The sequence below is a fragment of the Triticum aestivum genome, chromosome 7D (assembly GCF_018294505.1).
Source record: "Triticum aestivum cultivar Chinese Spring chromosome 7D, IWGSC CS RefSeq v2.1, whole genome shotgun sequence".
NCBI classification, from domain to species: Eukaryota; Viridiplantae; Streptophyta; class Magnoliopsida; order Poales; family Poaceae; genus Triticum; species Triticum aestivum.
In genome coordinates this window covers 642,429,412-642,452,841 of record NC_057814.1, presented here as the reverse complement: position 1 = coordinate 642,452,841, position 23,430 = coordinate 642,429,412, and the positions used below count along the sequence as shown (strand labels likewise).

The following is a 23,430-nucleotide window of genomic DNA, read 5'->3' as shown; positions in this document are numbered from 1 at the left end:
GAGAGATTCCAAGGTGTACACGATTGGTTCAGGTTATTTTTCTATGGGGAGTGATAAGATACGTGAAGTACTATATTTCTTGTTTTTATTTTTGAGAAGAGACGTGGAGTAGATAGAGATATCTTAGGGGAATCTCGCATGGTGACTTCTATTTTCTTCAACCGTGAGAGATTTGTGGGCCTTCCGATCATTTTTTTTTCTTTTGCTGAAACTTTTAACCGAGAATTAGATGGATCAATCTACACCGTAATAATTTGGTCCCACCAGATTAACGACTCCTAATTACTGATTAACGTGGTAATTTCTTGAGAGTGACTAATTAGTATAGGTGTAGAGGTATAGATAGATAGATAGACAGACAGATAGATAGATAGATATAGATAAGATCTTGGTCAAGTCGTGTGTGGCTGTTAGAGAGTTGTTGGTTAGTATCATGTATTGTTGTCTCCCTCCAAAATGAGGTCGGATTTGAATCATTGGTACAATTTGATTTCCTCTTGTCGAAATAGGCGTGCGATCTTCTCACCGGATTGATTTTTGTTTAAATCAATCTCTTGTTAAGACAATATGCAAGTTTCTCTTTATTGTAGATAGCACTGGTTGCAAGTACTCGTACCGAAGAAGCTACAAGTTACAAAGAAGAAAAACATACATATGCCAGCGTGTTATTTGTTTTGTCATCTATTTCGTTCCTTCCACATAAAACAAGAGAAGGTTAGCTTGTGGTTCCCTTTGAAGGATGAACAAGGTAAATAGATATCCCTCGCTAAAAAAGAAAGAAAAGGTATATATATATGCGCGCGTGTGGTTCTCCTGGAAGCTCTCCCGGCCGGTCCCTAGCTACCTACCTACTCCTACTCCTACTCGTATGATTAGCATGCATGCATATAAGGAAGGAAGGAAGGAATGCAGGAACGAGGAAAGGAAAAAAAGGGATATATCCATGGCGCTCCCGGCTTCAAGGATCGTCGTCGTCGTGAGCGGCCTTGTCATGATGATGATGATGATGGCATGTCTCCTGGCGCCAGCGGGCGCTGACGAGTGCATGGACTTGTGCCTTCATGATTGCGCCGTCAAGGGGAAGAACTTGACCCAGGAGCAATGCCAGTACGCATGCAATTACGGCTGCCCCTTTGGCGCCGCCCAGCACGCTCTATCGAATGCCCCCGCCATTGCCAGGAATGGCGGGAAGACCGTCCATGTCCTCATCCATGTCCTCGCAGCAACGATGTGGCTCTAGCTAGCAGCTGCTCCTTCATCGCCCGCTCCAGCATCGGCACCAATCTGGAGCTCCTCCATCGGCGTCAAAGGCCATCAAAGCAGCAAGCAAGCGTCAAGATGTTATAGCGGATAATACACGTATGCTATGTTGCATGTATGTATGTGCTTATGTATCTTTATTTATCAAGCGTGAAGATGCTGTTATATCGGATATATAATATACTTATGCTATTTTTTGACAATAATATACGTATGCTATGTATGCATCTATGTGTTTATATACCTTTATTTGTCGGTGCATACTCATTTAATGTATGTATGCTATGTATGCATGCATGTAAGAGCATCTACAGCCGGACTTGGTAAATCCATACAAACTCATGCAACTACGTAGTGATGCATTGCACACATCGTCCGCCTACTACATCAGGACATGCTATCGGACTACCAAATTTTGGCATGGTCTACCTACATGCTAGCTATGGAGAAGATCATCCACGGTTGCCCTTACCCTTCCCGGTGCCCTTGCCGTTCTTCTCGCCGAAGTAGAAGACGCAGTATCGATCTAGCCCGGATCTGCTCATTGCCGTCACTGTCCTCCTTCTCCTCCTGCCATTGCTCGGACCGCCCGATTCTTCTCTCAGGCGAGGGCGCACGTGCTCCTACGCTGCCACTTCTTTACAATGCGGGCGCAGATGGCTTCCACCTCTGCGGCAGCCCGCGCCGCTGCATCAATCGCCTCCATTTCGGCAATGAGCTTGGCCTCGGCCACCCTCATCCTCTTCTTCCCACGGCAGGCACATCGGCCCTGTTACCTCTCGTACTCCGGCGGACCGGTGATGGGGAAAGGGAGATTGGAAGGCTCCCATGGTCCATCCACGGAGGATCCGAATGCCCGATGCACCGACACGATGGACTCATGCCGGACAAATCCCCCCGTAGGTCGGGCAATGTCCGCCCGGGAGTGGCGTTGTACAATGCGGACGACACACCGGTCGAAGTTGAGGAATCCGGACTGGTCGGGGTGAGATCGGTTGCCTGCCATGCCAGAAAAGACCGGAGATCGCTGGACGGGAGCTTGGAGGACGGAGGGGAGTAGAGGGGACTGGAGTAGAGTACCTAGGGTTTGGTCCGGGGAGCGGATAAGGATGATTATATGTGGGGTCGGGTGGGCCAGCATGGGCCGGATCCGATGTGGTGGATGCGCCCAGTCACGCCCGGGCCTCCTCATATCCGCCCCCTATTTGTGCTGGATATGATGGGCGCCGGTCAGCCCGGTCATTTGATGCCAGTTTGAGGGGCCAGTCTGGGTCGCTTTTTTTTGACCGGTCACTAACCGGGCTGTCCGTACAGGCGTTGGAGGCTGGCTTGGGGTGCCCGGCTGTAGATGCTCTAACAGCCTTGTCAAATTAAATGTTTGACTAGATTTTTTGTGAGCGGTAAATGTTTGACTAAATATGTTGCCTAAAGTAGCAAGTCTCAAAAGTGCAGTTATATTTTTGTGCTCCATGAGCACACATCCTTCCGTGCCGTTGGATCGCGGCGATGTGGGGGCATCGTCCATCAACAGATTGGCAAAGGGAGCAAGTAGCATGCATTTTTCACGGGCTAAATATAGGCAATAATCATACACCTACAAAGTTGCTACGTAATCTTCCTTCTCTAATTCTCTCGCCCTCGGTCATTTTTAGCAGGGTGGGCAGTCCGTCGGTAAAATTGCAGCCGATCTATAGCGCTAGAAAATCGGCTCCTATCGACGACCTATTCCCTGTTGTATCAAGGGTGTCTGTAATTTTGAATTTATCTTCTTCCTCAATGGTTTAGTTCCCCGTTGCAGCCGCCTGAATCACTGGCTAGTATTTCAGTTTCCTACAGAACGTGCAGTTCCGTAGACAATTAAATAGACATCCCATTGTGGTAGTTGTCGTTAGTGCCTGTCTAGAGATGACATGGAAAGAGATTATAGACATGCCTCGTCTAAACCATTGTACATGCCCTAATCCCATCAAATAACTGCCAACTGGCTAATTACGTAAAAGTTTCGTAACACCCTACGTAGGTATAGCATTGCCCAAATGTAGGGGCAGGAACATGGCTATGCGAGTGGGACAAAAAAGGCACTATGACACCAAGAGTTACCTTCACCTGCATTTCCTTTGGTTTTCAAAAAGTTGTAACTTTTAGACCGTGTATCAAAATTACAACCCATGGGGGAGTGGGGAGAAGACCGCGTCGGTGACAGACCGGGGCTCCCGCTCCCGCTAGGGTTTCCCCCCGCCGCTCCCGCCGCCCCCGGCCGCCGGCGGGCGCGCCCCGGCTCCCCCTCCCCCTCCCCTCCTCCCCCGTACCCCCCGCGTCGCCTCCCCGAGCGAGGCGACCGGGGGCTCCCCTCCCCCCCCCCTCCCAGCCGCCCCCCTCCTCTAATCCCCTCCTCTAATCTCCTCTAATCCTCTACACCCTACGTAGGTATTTCATCCTGTAGCAAAGTCCAGGTAGTAGTAGTATTTTGCTTCGAGTATAATCATGTTGGAAGGATGCCCGGGACATGTCGCCGAATCATTGAGGATCCCTTTGTAATTTACTTTTTCTGGAACTCACTGGAAATTAGAACTAATTCACACGATTGGGCCAAATCCAGCACACTACTGATGTAGAATAATGTGCTTAGGCAGTTAGGTCAGGCTGATTGAGGTGGGTTATGACAATCCAGTTTTTCCAATCAGTTTTTTTGTCAATTGTTCTGTTTGGCTAACCAGATCATTGGTTTCACGACTTTTTTTTCATAACAAATTATTATAAAATAAGTTTAGTATAGTATACTACAGTTCAGCAACTGCAAGCTGGGCCTAAGAGCATCACCAGTGTGTAGAGGCAACCTGCCTTTAAAATATGATCCACATGACTTGCCTCTAACCAAATGAAAAAACTCACAATGTATGAAAACTCCAACTCGCCTCTAAGGTGGACCCAGTGATTTTTTTTTAGAAAAAAAGACTAAATAGGACCACATTTATCCAACCAATCATCCTTTTCTTGGGCTTTCCTTAGATGACAAGTGGGGCCAAGTGATTTGATGGATTGTTGGAGGTAGCCTCTAAGGTACCATTTTTCCTATTACGTACTCACTGCGGTAAAATAATTAAGCAGAGCTAGTAGATCAGACCATCCTCACTGCATAATTTGGTATCATTTTTCCTATTACGTACATATTAAGTCTCACTGCGGTAATTATTACTATTATATAGCACGATTTGTTGTGTCATGATCTGCTAGCAGCTGATATCAAAGTCATTCTTTCATCCTCGAAATAAAAACCTAGTGTTTGTGATATGCCACTGATATCAATGCATGGTAATCAATACTGTTCACTTATTCAGAAGGCAATTAATCTGATAGACCTAGCCGATAGCTCATGGTTTGTTCCTGTACCCTTGTTAAATGGGCAGCTCATGTTTAAATTTTCTGGGGGGTACCATTTTTTACTCTGAATAAGCAACACAAGTACTCAACATGCTTCATACATAACCCTGAACATTTATGGTCTCTGTTGTTATGTCTTGCTGTGTACGTATAATGCCTGCTGTACGTACATGGCTGTGTTTTGGTGGGTCTGGTCCTTCTTGAGACTGGAATAAGCGACTCTTGAGACGGCAAGTGTAGTGTAACTTTTATTGCACAAGTTAACTTGAGACTGGTTAAAAAAAAGATTGAACGATGTGCTGCCTTGCAGTGTCTGCAACAAGAGTGGAGGCCTCCTTTGCGGCTTAAATGGTCGGTATTCACTGGACTATAGATCTGTGGCGGTTAAATTTATAACTGCCTCTGTTTCTACTTGACAGCATTTCGGTGTTGGGCTCGGTTTTCATCATTCAACTCGTAAACCGAATTGCTCCAGTCCATCCCTCCCATATGCTAATCAAAGACGTGCCATGGGCCATAAGATTCTCATTTTCCCTGTCCCGGAACATGGTGCTCGATGGTAATGTGAATGGGATGCTTTCCTTTGTTTCTCTTGGCCGGTGGGAATGTGAATGGGATGCTTTGCTTGCTTCTCCCCACTGTTGGGAAATGCTTTGCTTTGCTTCGCTTCTCTCCACTGTTGGGAAGGAGATATGCTTTACTTTGCTTCTCTCCACTGGTGGGAATGGGATGCTCAAGCTGCCAACTTTTGCCCCCATACCATCTTAACTGCTATGGTGGCTTGGCATCCTTCCATCCACATTTATGCTCTTCACCAGGAATGGAATATGCTGCCTAAAAGTAAAGCAACAGCGCACTGAAAACCAAAGGTCCTTCCATCCACATCCTTTTGCCTTCTCCCTGCTGCTACAGCCAGCTACTCTGCATTCTGCGGCTGGTGTAGGTTCACAGGCTGCGCCGGAGGACGATCAGAGCCCTAAAAGGTTGCTCAAGTAGTCCAAGTTTAATTTCTTTATTCATTCACACCTAGCCAAACTTTTTTGTTTATTTTGATGAACTGCACCTAGTTAATTGCTTCTTGCTTGTTTTCCTCATCTCTCCTTCTCAGATTTCACTTGACCAGCAAGCTCAATGGCGATGGTGTTGGATGCATTTTCATCCTACTTGGTTGATCTGCTCAAGCAGGTGGTACAGGATGAGGTGGGAACAATGCTGGGTGTCTCCGGTGAGATCGATAAGTTGGGCGACAAGCTTAAGGACCTCAAGAACTTCCTAGCCGACGCCGATCGGAGAAACATCACCGACGAGACTGTTAATGTCTGGGTGGGGCAGCTCAAGCGCGCCATGTACGAAGCTGCTGACATCCTTGACCTCTGCCAGCTCAAGGCCATGGAGCGTGGGTCTTCCTCCACATATGTAGGGTGTTGCAATCCCTTGCTCTTTTGCATGAGAAATCCCTTCCATGCTCGTGAGATCGGCACCCGCATCAAGGCGCTCAACCAAAAGCTCGACTCCATCAAGGAGCGGAGCGCTGCTTTCAACTTCATCAATCTTGGCTCCTATGAGGGTTGTCATAGCAGCAATGCCCATGCCTCTCGTCAGGGTAATCCTAGCCGGGAGACATCTGGGGAGCTCGACCGGTCCAGTATGGTTGGGGACAAGATCGAGGAAGACACAAGAGCACTGGTTACCCAGATCACGCGCTCTGGAAATGAGGCCAGCAACAACAGTATGGTGGTTGCTATCGTAGGTGTTGGTGGGATTGGCAAGACCACCCTCGCCCAGAAGGTCTTCAACGATGAGGCCATCCAAGGTGACTTCAGCAAAAAGATATGGTTGAGCGTCAACCAGAACTTTAGCGAGGTTGAGCTGCTGAGAAGAGCCATCATTGAAGTCAGAGGAGACGCTCAGCCAGTTGGAAATGCAAAGGCCACGCTTCAACGAACCCTCAAGGAAGCCTTGATTGGCCACAAGACCTTCTTGATAATGGATGATGTTTGGAACTATAGAGCATGGGAGGATGTGCTCAAAACGCCGTTAGTCAATGCTGCTGCTCCAGGCAGCCGTGTCCTCATCACCACTAGAGATGAAGGTGTAGCCCGAGGGGTGTCAGCTATATGGCCATACCACCACATCGACACATTAGCACCCGACGATGCTTGGTTATTGCTCAAGACGCAGGTCAGTATGCAATTAAACACTAATGTTTCTTAATGAATTGAGTAGTCAATCACCGTTCAATAGCTTGTATGTACTATTACCTGTTGGAAGGTAAGAGGTTGCCAATAATTTTGTATAGGATAATATTAGCTTTGCGCTTTTACTGATAAACAAAGCAGGTGCTAAACACGGAAGTATATAACAATGTCATCTGGATTTTCATATTTTATTTATGCCTACATGACACATGTTCAAGACACTAAGATTTTGTTTAGCCGACCTTGAGTAATAATTATAAATTTGGATAACTAATATATGCATCTTTTTACAAGTGAAGATATATGGGTTGTATGTTCATGTAATGAATAATTTGTTGCTAAAATTCAACCTTATTTTTCAACTTCGGATGTAGGGTGCAGCTATTGAGCAGGGCCATAGGATATATAATAAATGATAAATATTTTAAGTAGGAAGAATAACAATTGTGGTGAACCCCTACAAATACAGTAAAATATTATAACACAAATATTTACTAGACTAGAAGGTGACCGAAACATAAGATTATTTCATGTGAACATAAAATTTGGAACTAATAACATAATGTATCATGTATGGTTTCTGCTGAATTTGGAGTACAACTTTCTGTCGTGGTGATGAGAGATTAGCAAACAAATATATTTTTCCAGCAATACATTCCATTTTGTAAAAGGGAAAGGATCAAGATAAGTAGGTACATCCTATAAAAGTTCTTTTTTGGCAAGTACTTCGGTACTTTGAATATTTACATATTCAAACATACCTTAATAAATGGACAGATACATCAACTATTCCTATGGTCTCTTAGGGGGTAAATTTGAGCGCCTTAGAGTATCTTGGTACTGCATGTACTGCAAGTTAATTAATTATATCGACCATGTACTGTATGTTTACAGGTACTCTCAAGTGAGAAAGATGAAGACCACATCAATATGCTAAAGGATATTGGATTGAAAATTATACAGAAATGTGGTTATTTACCACTTGCTGTTAATGTAATGGGAGGACTCTTGCGTGAAAGAGGGGGCCTACGCTGTGACTGGCAGCAGGTTTTGGATGATTCAGAATGGTCAACAACTAAAATGCCTGAAGAGCTCAACTATGCAGTATACTTAAGCTATGAATATATGCCTTCTTACTTGAAGCAGTGCTTTTTATACTACTCTCTTCTTCCTAAAAGTAAGGCTTTTAGTCTGGATCAAGTTGTTGCGATGTGGATAAGCGAAGGATTTATTCATGGACACTCTAGTAATTTAGAAGAATTAGGAAGAAACTACTACAAGGAGTTGGTATCTAGGAATCTTATTGAGCCAGATAAATCATATTTTCATGATCTATGGGTTTGCAGCATGCATGATGTTGTTCGCTCATTTGCTCAATATATGACTAAAGATGAAGCACTCATAGCTCACGACAGAGACAATGATATTGTTAGTGAACTCAGTTCACAAAAGTTTCTTCGGTTGTCCATAGAAACTAGCCGATCTCAATCAGATGAACTTGACTGGAAATCTCTACGGGCGCAACAATCAGTGAGAACATTAATCTCAACTACCCAGATCAAGATGAAGCCTGGTGATTCATTGGTTACTTTTTCAAGTTTACGGACTTTATATATAAAATCTGTAGATGTGACTATATTGGTTAAATCGTTGCATCAACTCAAGCACCTGAGGTATTTGGAGCTAATAAGTACTGATATATCTGTACTTCCAGAGAACATTGGCAAGATGAAGTTATTGCAATTCCTTAGACTTGACCAATGTGTAAATTTGGTAAATCTTCCTGATAGCATTGTGAAGCTTGGCCAGCTGAGGTTTCTTGGGCTTCCCTACACAAGTATGATACCTAGAGGGCTCTTTTGTCTGACAAGTCTGAGGAAACTGACTGGGTTTCGAGGCCACATGGATGGTGATTGGTGCAGTTTGGACGAGTTGGGTTCTCTTTCCCAACTCAGACTTCTCAGTTTACATTAATTGGAGAATGTATCTGCTGCCTCATTTGCTGCTAATGCTAGGCTTGCTGAGAAGATTCATCTTAATGAACTGTTATTGAATTGCACCAGCAGACTGGGAGATGATGGGTTGGTCAAAGAGAAAGAAGGTGTCTCTGAGGAAGAGCAGCGACGAATCGAGAAGGTGTTTGATGAGCTCTGCCCTCCACCTAGTATAGAATATCTTGAAATGATGGGGTATTTTGGCCAGCAACTCCCGATTTGGATGCTGTCAACATCGATGGTGCCCTTCAACAACTTGAAGTTTATAGGGTTTTCTGACCTGGCTTGTTGCACACAACTTCCCAATGGGTTATGCCAGCTCCCCAATTTGCAGTTCCTACAGGTCTCTCGTGCTCCATGCATCAAACATGTGGGGACCGGATTCGTGCAGGCGACAACAGCTTCATTTCCAAGGTTAAACACATTGAGATTGTTCGACATGGTGGAATGGGGGGAGTGGGAGTGGGAGGAGCAAGTACAAGCCATGCGTCGTTTGGAGGAACTTGTGCTCAGTAAATGCAGACTGAGGCATGTTCCTCCAGGCCTTGCCTCCAATGCAAGCTCTTTGAAAATGTTAAGTCTACTACATATCAAGCAGCTCAGCAACATTGAGAGCTTTCCTTCTGTTGTTGAGCTTTTCGTGAATGATTGCCCTGACCTGGAGAGGATCACCAATCTCCCCAATCTGCAGAAGCTTACCATTTACAACTGCCCAAAGTTGAAGGTGCTGGAGCATATAGCTTCACTCGAGAGGCTGGTCGTGAAGGATTACACCATGGAAAAACTCCCAGAATACATGCGAGACATAAAGGCAAGGCATTTGCAGTTATTCTGCAGGCTATGGTTGCTCTCTGCGGTAGCCGCGGGACAATCTGGCACGGAGTGGGACAAGTTCAGCCATATGGAGCATGTCAAGGCATATGCCGGTGATGGAGACAACCAAAGAAAATGGTACGTTTTGTACATGAGAGGAGACAACTGCAAGTTGGATTCAAATATTAGCAACTCTACCATATTTGAAGGTACAGATAATCAAACATACGTAAAAGCTTTGTCTTAATTTGTTTGAACACTCTGATCTGCCCGTTTATAAGGTCGTTTGATTTTATCTCCTGCTTTTCGTCCATATATACTGCATGATGACCGGACATATTCCTAGTGCATGTTGCTGAGTATTTGTCTTCTTGTTCTTCTAGGTTTTCTCGAGTTTAACATATTTTGTGTTTTTCTTTCCATGCAGAAACCTTATCACCTTCTATGGTGGATGCACAGGGATTTGACTCTCTGTACAAAGTGAGAAGAAGTACCTTGAGTTACGTCTGCAGCTTGGTGAGGATCCCATTTTTTGAAGATATGACGGCAAGGGAGCCCACCTTTGTCGATGGGAGAGTGTTGTCTTTGCAAGACAGAGTTGCTGTCGCTCTGAGGGTATTGAACTCTGGTGACTCTCCAGTTACCGTAGGATCCTCTCTTGGTGTGAATGAGTCAACCGTCTCGCTGGTAACTCAGGTGTTTGTTGAGGCTATGTGTGACCGAGCAATGCACCACTGCAGCTGGCCTGGCTCCACTAAAATGGAGAAGATCAAACACAAGTTTGACAAGATCCACGGCCTGCCAAACTGTTGTGGCGTTGTACATACATATCACATCACGTTTGGATCACAAAACCCTGACCATGAGGAGAATGACGTTGTGCTAATGCAAGCCATCGTTGATTCAGATATGAGGTTAATGGAGTTTTGGTTTGGCGGTGATCTCTTGGAGAGCATTGAGAAATATGCTTGGCTGAATGGCGGTAAGGTGAAGTTATCAGATGGCTCGGAGGTCGGGGAATACATCATTGGTGATGCAGGATACCCTCTTCGTCCATGGCTCCTCACACGTTACCAGTTAGAAAATGGCCTCTCACTCTCAGAGTCCAAAGTCGAGTTTAACAGGAGACACTCTGCAGCTACAGCCGTCGCGGGGAGGTCGTTGACAAGGTTGAAAGACACATGGAAGTGGCTGCAGGGAGAAGGGTGGCATCCAAATAACAGACGTGTGATGAACCGGATAGTCGGCGCGTGCTGCATGTTGCATAACATAGTGATAGACTTGGAAGGGGACGAGGGTGCAAGCATGCCGAGCGGTCAGGAGGACATTTATGCCGAGAAAGCATGGAAGTTAGCAGATGAGGATGCTGTCAGGGTGAGGGATGCACTGTCCCAGCACTTGATCGGATCTGAAGGTAAAATAACACAACTCTTAGTCTTAGTGTGTTAAATCAACACAACTCTTAGTGTGCTATTTATATTTGGTTTATTTGTTTCCTCCTATTGATTCCATGTTAATTTCATCTGTTTGGACTTCAGTTCACACAATGGCTGCAGAGGAGGAAGAAGAAGCAGTGGCAGCAGTTGCAATTTGTTCTGGAGATGGAAACAAGGAAGAAGAAGCACGCCAATGACAAATGGCAGATCGAGGAAAGGAGAAAGTGCATGCATGATGGCTAGCTAGAAAGGTGAGACCATATCAGATCGCCCTCTCCACTGAATCAGTTTGGTACCATTCTTTATTTCTCCGCAGTGGCAGCAGTTTGTTGTCATACCGTTAACTCACTCGGAAGGAAGCTGATTGACTGGTGCCTATTAGCAATACACAATTGCATGAATTGGACAATGAAGTTACTAACAGATAACTCTACACTAGTACTGTGTACCATGAGAAACTTAATAATAAACCAAGCTCAAGTCTCATCTAGTTCAAATCTACCTTGTTGTGAGCAGGTGGAAGCGAGACTAGCCAGCAAGTGACAATGCAGTGCAGGCCTATACCATTGAATTGCATGTGTGAAAATAAATGCAGTGCAGGCCCCGGCAGGCAGTAGGTTGTCCTGTGTCCGGACAAAAGACAAGTATTGTGTAATTCATACTATTGGCAACAAGAAAGCTTTTATGAAGTTGAGAGAACAATTAGTAGTAATGTAGCTACATGGAGACGAAAGAGTTTAATTTGATTTTGTTTCAATTGCTTGCTTGTGAACATATATAATATAATGGCAGTGAGTGAGTCTTGTTTGTGGGCAGGAGCTATTGTCCAATATCTTCAATCATAACACCGACACATCGATCTTGAATAGGTCACTAGAGGACAAGGACGCCGGCATGGTGAGGGACATACTGGCCAAGCACTTGATTGAATCTAGAGGTAAATCAGCACAGCTGTTAATGCGTTTGTTTGCACTCTAGCTTTGTCTCTCTTTCTTCTTTTGAAATTCCCTTATGATTTGTGAGGGAGGCATGTGAATTGTACTCTGCATGGAAAGTGAAAAATCTATCTAGATTATTCACTCATTTGGATTCGGTTGCAGCAGCTGTTAGAAATGAAGTTCCCTTGAGAGAGGAGCAATGCGGGGTGGGCAGATGCCAGTAGTATTGTGGAAGGTCAACAGATTTGGCATTCACCTGGATGGAAGAGTTGAGCCGTATGCATCTTTCTGATGCAGAGGCTGGGGTAAACCCCCTTTTCGAAAAAAAAAACTGCAGAGTGATTGTAGGTAGAGGTTGACAGAGATGACTAGTGCATGCCTGTCAGGAACTGAACTGAACTGAACTTTGTGAAAAATCCGACACTTGAGCGCAGCTCTCACAACGTTTCGCAAGTCTTCTTGTAATGGACGACGGACGGCTCAGACTGCAACTTGTCGGTTTATATATGCTGTGGGCTGTAGCACTCAACTTGTTATCAAGGCGGTGATCTTTTCTCAACTTGGCTGAATTTTGCCGGACAGAGATCCATATGTAGCATGAATTTCTGATCTATAGATGGACGAGGGCTCTGCTCTACGCCGTATAGCATAGCATGGATTTCTTTCACATAGGAGGGTTATTACTACAAAGTAGCATAGCAGTCAACACTCTTGTCAGCTTAGCGCTTCAGGTCGTTTTTACTTTACCTTCTTTTCTTGCTGTTTTCTTTGTTGATGATCTTTTCTCTCTTGTGAATCGTCATGACATATGTCTGTTTCACTACTATATATGCACGGGCGATCCTGTTCAAATTGGCTTCTTTTATTAACCTCTACTCACAATAAGTGAGATTTAGCATTTGCGCAAATTTCACAACAAAAAATAAAATACAGTACAAGTTAATGACAGGCAAATGGGCTTATGGGCTGTGGGCGTTCCTTTCCCAGATCCATCCAATTCCTCGCCGCCGTCCAACTACAACAAATCCAAATCCAAGTCCAAATGGGGACCTCTGGCGCGCGCATTCCGGCGACTTTACCTATGTACTCCCTCTGAGAATATAAGAACGTTTTTGACACTATGCTAGTGGTAAAAACGTTCTTATATTTTGGGACGGAGGGAGTACTATCCAAGGTTGTTTTGGATTCCATGGTACTATCAGCGATTGTTCCACGCTTTATGTTTCATGCCCTACCTTCCTACACATGGATGAATATAATCTTAGTTCCTTTCATACCCCAAGGTTAGGTGGAGTGATAAACTAGCCCTAGCTATTAGCATATCTCAAGGGAAAGCACACTGCACTTGTCACCAATATAATCTTAGCCGCTTCCTGCATCCAGATTTTTTTTACCTGCTTTTCTTGCTGTTTTCTTTGTTGACAATGGCAGCGGCATGCGTGCTTCATCACTGTGAATAATCTTTTGTTAAAAATAAACTAGGTAAAATGTTGCTGAACCTGGCATTTGTTGCTTGTTTGCAGGGGAAGTATTGTTCATAAATAAATCTAACTCTACACCCATGTTACTCCTGATTAGCAAAGTTCATGACTAAAGGGCCATGGGTCAAGATGGAAATGGGGACAAAACCCACCAGGTTTTGCTTGCCCAAACCCGTCCCTGCGAGAAAATCACAAGCCCGGCCCCATGCACGCGCCCAGTTTTCTGTCCATCCCATAAACCTGTCGGGAGGTTAAATGACCAATCGACAATGATGACGAGCTTCTACACGGTATCATGAAACGATGTTTCAGGTGCCGCAAGTCACTACGGAAGAAATCAGCTGTAGCCACCCAGTGTTTCATGACCAATGTCTCAAGGGACGTTGGAAGTGTAGTTAAAGTCATGATGCCTTTAATGAAGGGCAGTTGCATATAAGTTTTATGCATGGAAGACCGGTCGCATCTCGCAATCCACCTAATGATCTAGGCCACCAACACGAGTCAATGTAAAATTCATCCACCTAATGGTAGTTCTCGGTTTCTAGTACTGTGCTACAGGTAATTAACCTTCTATATTCTGTCATCAGATGATCCCTGCGCCTGCGCGAGCAGCAACAGAAACCAGGGTCAACAACGATAATACCACCAACTATGTTCTACTCTATTTTGCCTTGGAGATTGACGAATGCGTAGGATTTTATGGCAGCAAAAGCAGCGTGGGAAAGCGGCGGGGCATGCATGGTTGGCGTCGGCGACAGCGCACGGAGTAGTGCGAGCTAGGCAGCCATCTGATGCGAGGAGCTAGACGTTACACTTACACCGGTGCCTCCCCGAGCGCAGGCGTAGAGAGGAGCCTGGAGTTCATCCGATGTTCCGAATATGCACAAGCACAATCTGAGCGTCCTGGAGTGCAGAGTCGGCGCCGGCCATGGCTTATAGTCAGATCCAATAGTGGCCGTCAGTACGACGCAAGCTCTGCTCCATCAATCCACGATGGTTCTGGAACACCCGAGACCGTGGGAGATAGTACCTGAACTGCCACGTGGCTATATCCAGATCAACAAAGTAGAGGGAGGATGGCAAATCTGGTAAAGATGATATATTTGGGCATCGAATAATTCGCAGCGCTGTCAGGCATGAAAGGCACTTGAGATTTCCTGATTTCACAATCCAGAAATAACAGGTTGATGACAGATGAGAAGTCTGCTGACTCCTCAAATGAAAAGGACTCCTTGCATCCTATAAGACCGAAATGTCTTGGAACTTTAAAACCTTCAGCAGAGAGCATTAAGGGCCTGCTAACATAGAGGTAATCCTGGACTCGCAGTTGTGAGATGCACTTGATATTGAGGTTCGGGACATGCATAAATTCTGCACCGACAAGTTGCAGCGAAGACAGCCCGTGAAGAAAGCACAGGTCCTGTAAATTACATAGTGATAAGTGTTCCAGGGAGGTTAAATGACCAATCCACAATGATGAAGAGCATGTCAAGATGTTTCAGGTGTGGCAAGTCACTACTGAGGAAATCAGCTGCGACCACACAGTGTCGTATGTCGAGCTTCTCAAGGGACAATGGCATAAAATCTGATCCATGTGTCAACTCTATAGAAGGGCAGCTCCATAAAGAAAATGTTGAAAGAGCGGTAACACCTCGCAGCCCCCTAATGATCTAAGGCACCAGCACGAGTCGATGCACAAGTCATCAAGCTTTGCCAATGTAAGGGATTTGGCCACGCCCTTCAAGATATCTCAACTTACTTAAACTGAATATTTTTTCAGGAAAAGTTTCAACCTGGGGACTGAAATGAAGTAATTGCAAGTGGTGAAGATCGCATAATGATCCAGGAAATTCAGAGATCGCAGTACGGACAACGTTCAAGTACCGAAGGTGCTTCAATTCACCGCATTTGGGATCCGGGTCGAGGAAGTAAGGACAGCGTGATTAGGGGGTGAATGTTAGAGTAATCCCGTGTCCGTCTTGTATGTATGCGTGTCCAGGTAGGATACTAAGCCTAGTCGGTTTGGGTTTATGTCTAGCCTGGTAGTATATATACATGACCACCCCGTGTAATCTGATCAACGAAAAGAGAAAGATCAAAGCAATAAAGAACCAGGCTCGAGACGAGCCTGTTGCAATACATCGATTCAGTGCCTTCCTATCTGTTCCGCCGAGAGAAGCCGATCGCTAGCCCAAGTCAAAGTTTTCGTGTACGTGCGTGTGCATTGTTTATCCATCCAGCTGCCTACATGTGTGCTAGCTTAGCACGTACGTGTACGTTGTGATCCTGGGTACTAATGTGAATATTGCCCTGTGAATATTGCACGTACGTGTACGGGACTAATGTAAATATTGCCCTGTGACGAAAGCCCTGTTTTGTACTAGTGATGGCGACCACAGGCGGGCCGCCTCTCCTCTCCGGCGATGGCCGGCGGATAGGAGGCAGGTTCTGGGCATTGGCAGACGCCAATGAGAAGGACGCGGACGGGGATGCAGACGACGCACCGCCATCGCCGCCGACGCCGACTCCCTCCGACCACGTCAACGACTGGTTTAATGCCGGTTATACAGAAGAGGAGGTCGCATCCTCCATCAGCGAAGTGTTGCCTCTCCATGATCCGGCAAGCAACGGGCTACACGCGGGCGACGAAAGGGAGATGGTTCGACGCCTAGTTCATCGGAGATTGTCGACGGCGGCGGTCAAGCCTTGGAAGGGTCCTTTGCCGAAGGTTAGTCTCCCTAATCTCATTGTTTTTTATCTTGTTCGGCCGGAGTCATGGATCGTGGTTAAACGCAAGAAGAAGGGTCGCCGGACTGCGGCCAAATCACCGCCGGTTAGTCCGGGTCTCGAGATCGCTGCATCTCGACAGCTTCGTTTGAATTCGATCATTGGCCGAGAGAGGCCGAGCGAGTGCGCTCTTGGGCTGCGTTTTGTTGGGCCGGGGTTAGCTGGGTATGAGGCCCAAGCTAACCCGGTGCCAAACCAGCCTGTGCTGGGTGCCGATCGGGGCCTCGCGGGTGGGCTGGTCGGCCTGGATTCACCTGGGTATGTGGCCCAGGTGGAGCCGGACTTGACCAAGGCTGTGGGCGACGGGGCGTCGTCTGTTCCATCGTCGCCTCGTCCCTCGTCCTCGACCGCTAGGGTTCAGCGATGCCGTAGTCCAAACCTGCGTACGACAGGGAGTGGAAGAGCGCGGCGCATTCCGCCAAACCTGTGTATCAACCTCGGTTAATGATATGCTGGATTTAGAGGCCGAACGGGCGCTTGAGATGATTCGTAACTTAGCTGCGGTCAAACCTATGAATGATTCTGAGATCGACGCTTTAGGGGTCAGGGCGCTCGATAATCTTTGTGCGGATCTGACTCAATCGTCTCCTGAGCCTGAGGAGGAGGTTGAGCGAGTGGATAATGTGGAAATGCGCACCTCTATGGCTGGTTGTGAGGACCAGCCGGAGAGTTTCCATGTTCCTAAACGCAAATGGAAGTGGAAGATCTACCCAGTTTCCGCAATACGTAGGAGCGCTCGGATACGAACAGCTAAAAAATTCCATGACGAGATATGAAAGGAATCTTTTGAAATAGCAGAGGTCTAAAAGACTTGGCTAAAAGAAGGTTTCTTGCTGAGGCTTCTATTGAGCATAAGTTGGACTTTATCGCTTTGTCGGAAACGGGTAGAGCCAACTTCTCGCCACAATTTCTTAATACTCTTTCGGGGGGTATTGATTTCGATTGGCATTATTTACCTCCGCGAGGAAGATCGGGTGGGATTTTACTCGGGGTTAGATGTGATTCGTTAGAAGTCCGAAGCGTGGTCATGGGAGATTTCGCTGTCAAGTTTAGGGTGCGGTCGAAGTCAGATGGGTTTAACTGGGCTTTGGTGGCGGTATATGGTGCCGCACAGCCCGAGCTTAAACCGGATTTCTTGGCTGACCTGGTTAGGATTTGTGGTTCTGAACAACTTCCTATCCTGGTGGGGGGTGATTTTAATATCATCAGAAGGAGTGATGAGAAGAATAATGACAATTTTGACGGCCGATGGTCCTTCATGTTTAACACAATCATTGAAAGCCTAGATCTGCGTGAGATAGAGCTTTCGGGCCGAAAGTTTACCTGGGCTAACGCCTTGCCAAATCCGACGTTTGAAAAGCTGGATCGAGTCCTGGCTAGCATCGAATGGGAGTAGAAATTCCCATATGTTACGGTCCAGGCGCTTACCCGCGGTATTTCTGATCACACGCCTTTACTCCTTGACTCTGGGGAGGCCACCCACTTGGGAAATAAAGATGTTTTCTCTTTCGAGCTTGCTTGGTTTGAGAGAGAAGGTTTCTTGGATCTCGTAGCCAGAGAATGGGCTAAGGATGCAGGAGGTCGGTCTGCGCTCGAGCGCTGGCAGAATAAAATTAGGCATTTGAGAAGTTTCCTACGTGGGTGGGCTAAGCATCTCAGTGGGATTTATAAGGTTGAAAAGGAACAGCTCCTTACGCTTATTCAGTCCCTTGATGTAAAGGCCGAAACCATGATACTGCCAGCCTCGGAGCTTCATGACAAGCTTGATGCGGAAATGAGGCTGAAAGAGCTCCTTCGCGAGGAAGAACTAAAGTGGGAGCTTCGGGCTAAGGTCAGTAGAGTCGTCCAGGGGGACGCGAACACACAATTTTTTCACTTGATCGCCAATGGTAAGCATAGAAAGAAGAGGATCTTTCAGCTTGAACAAGACGAGGGAACGATTCTTGGTCAGGAAAACTTAAAGCAATATATTACTGAGCATTACAAGCAGCTGTTTGGGCCTCCAGAGGACAACTGTGTGTCGCTGGATGAGTCTAGGATTGAGGATGTGCCTCAACTTACGGTTGTTGAGAATGATATTTTAGTCGCTCCTTTTTCTGAGAAAGAGGTATTTGAGGCCATTTCCCAGATGAAGAATAATAAGGCTCCTGGCCCGGATGGTTTCCCGGCAGAGTTCTATAAGAAGTGTTGGCATATTATTAAAGGAGATCTCTTGCCGTTGTTCAACGATTTATTCTCGGGCCAGCTTCATCTTTTTCAGCTGAATTTTGGAACGATAACCTTACTTCCAAAGAAGACAGAGGCCGTGCGGAATGAGCAATTCCGGCCTATCTGTCTTCTCAATGTTAGTTTCAAAAAATTTACCAAGGTCGGGACGAATAGGCTCACACAGATTGCGCATACTGTGGTGCAGCCTACTCAGTCTGCTTTCATGCTGGGCAGGAACATCCTCGAAGGGGTTGTGGTCCTGCATGAAACGCTCCATGAGATCCACACGAAAAAACTTGATGGCGTTGTTTTCAAGATGGATTTCGAGAAAGCGTACGACAAAGTCAAATGGCCTTTCCTTTAACAGGCACTACGCATGAAGGGTTTTGATGAAGCTTGGAGACGACAAGTGGAATCCTTCACGCAAAAAGGGAGTGTTGGAGAATGTATCTGCTGCATCGTTTGCTGCTAATGCTAGGCTCGGCGAGAAGACGCATCTTATCAAGCTATCCCTGGGCTGCACCAGTAAACTGGGAGATGATGGGTTAGTCAAAGAGAAGGAAGGTGTCTCTGAGGAAGAGCAGCAACGAATTGAGAAGGTTCTTGATAAGCTCTGCCCTCCACCTGGTGTAGAAAAAATTGAAATCAAGGGGTATTTTGGCCGGCAACTCCCGAGCTGGATGATGTCCAGATCTATGGTGCCACTCGACAGCTTGAAGACTATATTGTTTTTTGATCTGGCTTGTTGCACACAACTTCCCAATGGGTTGTGCCAGCTCCCCAATCTGCAACTTCTACAGGTCTCTCGTGCTCCATGCATCAAACATGTTGGGACTGGATTCTTGCAGGCGGCAGTAACCTCGTTTCGAAGGTTAAACAAATTGAACTTGTACGACATGATGGAATGGGAGGAGTGGGAGTGGGAGGAGCAAATACAAGCCATGCCCCGTTTGGAGAAACTTGTGCTCACTAATTGCAGACTGAGGCGTGTTCCTCCAGGCCTTGCCTCCAATGCAAGTTCTTTGAAAATATTATGTCTTCAACTTGTCAAGCACCTCAGCTACATTGAGAGCTTTCCTTCTGTTGTTGAGCTTACAGTGGTAGGATGCCCTGACCTGGAGAGGATCACCAATCTCCCCAATCTGCAGAAGCTTACCATCGACAACTGCCCAAAGTTGAAGGTGCTGGAGCGTATCGCTTCACTCGAGAGGCTGGTCCTGGAGGATTACACCATGGAAACACTCCCAGAATACATGCGAGACATAAAGCCAAGGCATTTGCAGTTATTCTGGAGGCTATGGTTGCTCTCTGCGGTAGCTGCGGGACAATCTGGCACTGAGTGGGACAAGTGCAGCCAAGTGGAGCATGTCAAGGCATATGCACGTGATGGAGACAACCAAAGAAAATGGTATGTTTTGTACACCAGAGGAGACAACTGCAAGTTGGATTCAAATATTAGCAGCTCTACCATATTTGAAGGTATAGAAAATCAAACATACAAGCTTTGTCTTAATTTGTTTTAGCACTCTTTTTTGCCAGTTTATAAATTCTTTTGATTTTATCCTCTGCTTTTTGTTCATATATACTGCATGATGACCGGATATATTTTGTACATTCCTAGTGCATGTTGCCAAGTATGTGTCTTCTTGGTCTTTTTAGGTTTTCTTGAGTTTAACTTATCTTAGTATCATGCAACCAGTTTTGTATTTTTCTATCCATCCAGAAACATTATCATCTTCCATGGTGGACGCAAAAGGATTCCAGGCCATGTACAAAATGAGAAGAAGCACCTTCAATCAAGTTTGCAGTTTGGTGAGGATCTCATTTTTGGAAGATATGATGGCAAGGGATCACACCTTTGTCGATGGGAGATTGTTGTCTTTGCAAGACAGAGTAGCTGTCGCACTGAGAATGCTGAACTCTGGTGACTCTCCAGTTACCATAGGATCCTCTCTTGGCGTGGAAGAGTCAACTGTCTCGCTGCTAACTAAGGTCTTTGTTGAGGCTATGTGGGACCGAGCAATGCACCACTGCAGCTGGCCTGGCTCCACTAAAATGGACAAGATCAAGCACAAGTTTGACAAGATGCACGGCCTGCCAAACTGCTGTGGTGTTGCACATACAGATCACATCACGTTTGGATCACATAGTGGTGACCATGAGGAGAATGACAGCACGCTAATGCAAGCCGTGGTTGATCCAGATATGAGGTTCACAAACATTTGGTTGGGGCCGTCAGGTAGCATGAACCAGTTGAGCATTTTGCACGAGTCTAGTCTCTTCAAGTTGAATGGCAGTAAGCTGAATTTATCAGATGACTTGGAAGTTGGGGAGTACATAATTTATCCTCCCCTGGCTCCTCACACCTTACCACATGGAAGACAAGGACCCGTCTGCAGATTTCCCTCCTTATCAAGCCGAGTTCAACAGGAGACATTCTTCAGCATCAACCATCATGATGGCTGCACTCACGAGGTTGAAAGACACTTGGAAGATCCTAGACAGCGCGGTTGGTTCATGTCCACCTTTTGCAACAATCTATGCATGTTGCATACTGCATAATATAGTGATAGACATGGAGGAGGGGGAGGAGGAGGAGGAAATTGCAGAGCTGGAGGAGGAGGAGGAGGTGCGGCAGATAGCGGACGAGGACGCCGTTAGGGTGAGGGACATACTGGCCAAGCACTTGATTGAATCTAGAGGTAAATGAACACAGCTGTTAATGTGTTTGTTCACACTCTAGCTTTGCCTCTCTTAATTTCTCCTTTTGTAATTCCCTGCTGCTCTATTTGAGATGAACATGCTAATTTCACTTCACCTGCTTGGCTGCAGAGGAGGAAAAAGAAGAAGCAGCAGTAGTTGCATCCAGTTCAGTTCAGGAGATCAAAAAGACAAGGTTCGTTCTTTGTATTTGGCACTGACAGAGACTGGATTTTTTTTTAGAAGACAGAGAGAGGGAGGGAGGGAGGGATACAACAAAATTTGAGATCATATGATGGATCATAACACCGACACTTCGATCTTGAATAGGTCACTAGAGGGGGCACGGCAGTTAGCACACGAGGACGCCGTGAGGGTGAGGGACGTAGTGGCCAAGCACTTGATGGAATCTAGAGGTAAATCAGCACAGCTGTTAATGTGTTTGTTCGCACTCTAGCTTTGCCTCCCTTTTCTCCGTTTGCAATTCCCTGCTATTTCAGATGAACATGCTAATTTCACTTCACCCGCTTGGCTGCAGCGGATCGGGGAAAGGAGAAACTGCATGATAGTAGATAGCTAGCTAGCTTTGGAGGTGAGATCAGATCGTCCTCTGCACTGAATCAATTTGGCAGTCTACTGTTTTTTTTTTCTGCTATATTAATCGTGCTTCCCTTGGTGATATGTTAAGTTAATTGCTCAGATATGTTAAGTTAATATGCTAAGTAAAACACATTGCATAGTAACTGACCGGCTGTATAACTTTTGAGTCTCCAGTATGCATGCGCAGTCATATATTTATACTAGTATCTCATCCAGTTTAAATAAATGTTGATGTGAGCAGGCGGAAGGGAGACTAGCTTATACTAGACGGATCTTCATCCCGCTGCTCGGTTACATCAAATCAAATCGTCAACGGCTACACCATGAATCGGCAAATTTATTTCTATGTTTTTTTTTCTTGTCCTCCATATATTTGGTAAAGACAAGTGATGGTTCGAGGTGTGTACTAAACTGAAAGTTCGATTGGCGAATTTGTTTCTTTGGTTTTTCTTTTCCTCTAAATCTTTGGTTAAGACAAGTGAGGTGTGTTTTCAGGAGAGGGGAGAGTAGAGATGCCATCTGGCCCTCCCTCCCTCCCCCGCCGCCACCCGCGAGGCGTCGGAGAGGGTTCCCGATCCCCGCCGCCGCACCCACTTCTCCTCCCTCTTCCACCCTCGCCAAAGCCAAGGGGCGCGGCCGGGCGAAGCCGGGGCGGCGGCGGCCCCGCTCGTGGGGTATGGCGCAGGCCAGATCTCGCGGCTGGGCGCGGCGGCGCCCCGGAGCAGGCCGGCGATGGTGGCGTTCGACGGGCGGCGGGCGGCATGGTGGTGGTGCGGGCCGGTTGTGGCGTCGGCGGCGGTGCTTCCGGCAGCGCTCGGCGTCGCGTTCGGCGCCACGGGTCGCGGGCGGCCATCTCGCCGTGGTGCTCTGGTGGGTGGGGGGGGCACGTCAGCGGATGTGGTAGGTTGCTCCCACCCAGTCGGGCCCTTGTGGCTGGGTGGCGGCACTCGGCTCGGGTGGATCCCCTGGTGGCGTCTTTAGGCAGCGGTGGTGACAGATCAGCAACCCTCCCTCTCTGGCTTCTGGCGACGGCCGATGCCTCCTGATGCTCTGGGCCTTCAAAGCGGGGGCGGAACACGGTTCCGGGGGGAAGTTGGAGCCGACACGGGTGTCGGTCGTGGCCATAGGCCACTTCTCCGCCTTCCCCTTCCCCCGGTCGATGTGGTCACGGCCCTTCTCGAGGCAGCTTGGCCGCCGGCGGTTCTGGAGGTGGTTGGGGTCGTGGATCTGGACAAAGTCGTGGCCTTTGGTGGCTTCAGGGTGGTCTCATGGCGGGGCGGCGGCCCTGGCGGTGGGAGTCACGTTGGTCGTGGGCGGATCGCGCGGCTTGGAAGCGAGCAGGCAACCATGGCCGCTCGGGCGGCATGGCTGTGGGTGTTGGCGGGCCGGTGGTGGCGGGGGAGCTGAAGCACCGGGGTACATCACCTACCCGGTCCCGTTCTGGTCGATGGTGACGGCGTCCGTGGACGTGGTGTTCCTCCTTGCAGGCTCCGTCGTGGTGCTTCTTTTCCCTCCATCTTACTCCGGGTGAAAACTTGATCTTTGGATCAGATGGTGGCGACGTTCTTGCTCGTGCCCTTCCTGGAGGCACCGTCTTGGAGTCCTCGGTCCGGCGTGTCCGTCGCACATCCTCC

The 23,430-nt window shown here is 47.0% G+C and overlaps 1 pseudogene; it reads left to right on the top strand.

Annotated features, from left to right (window-relative positions):
• The first annotated feature begins 5,394 nt into the window (after positions 1–5,394).
• On the top strand, positions 5,395–11,923 carry LOC123170245 (disease resistance RPP13-like protein 4; annotated as a pseudogene).
• Positions 11,924–23,430: the final 11,507 nt, after the last annotated feature.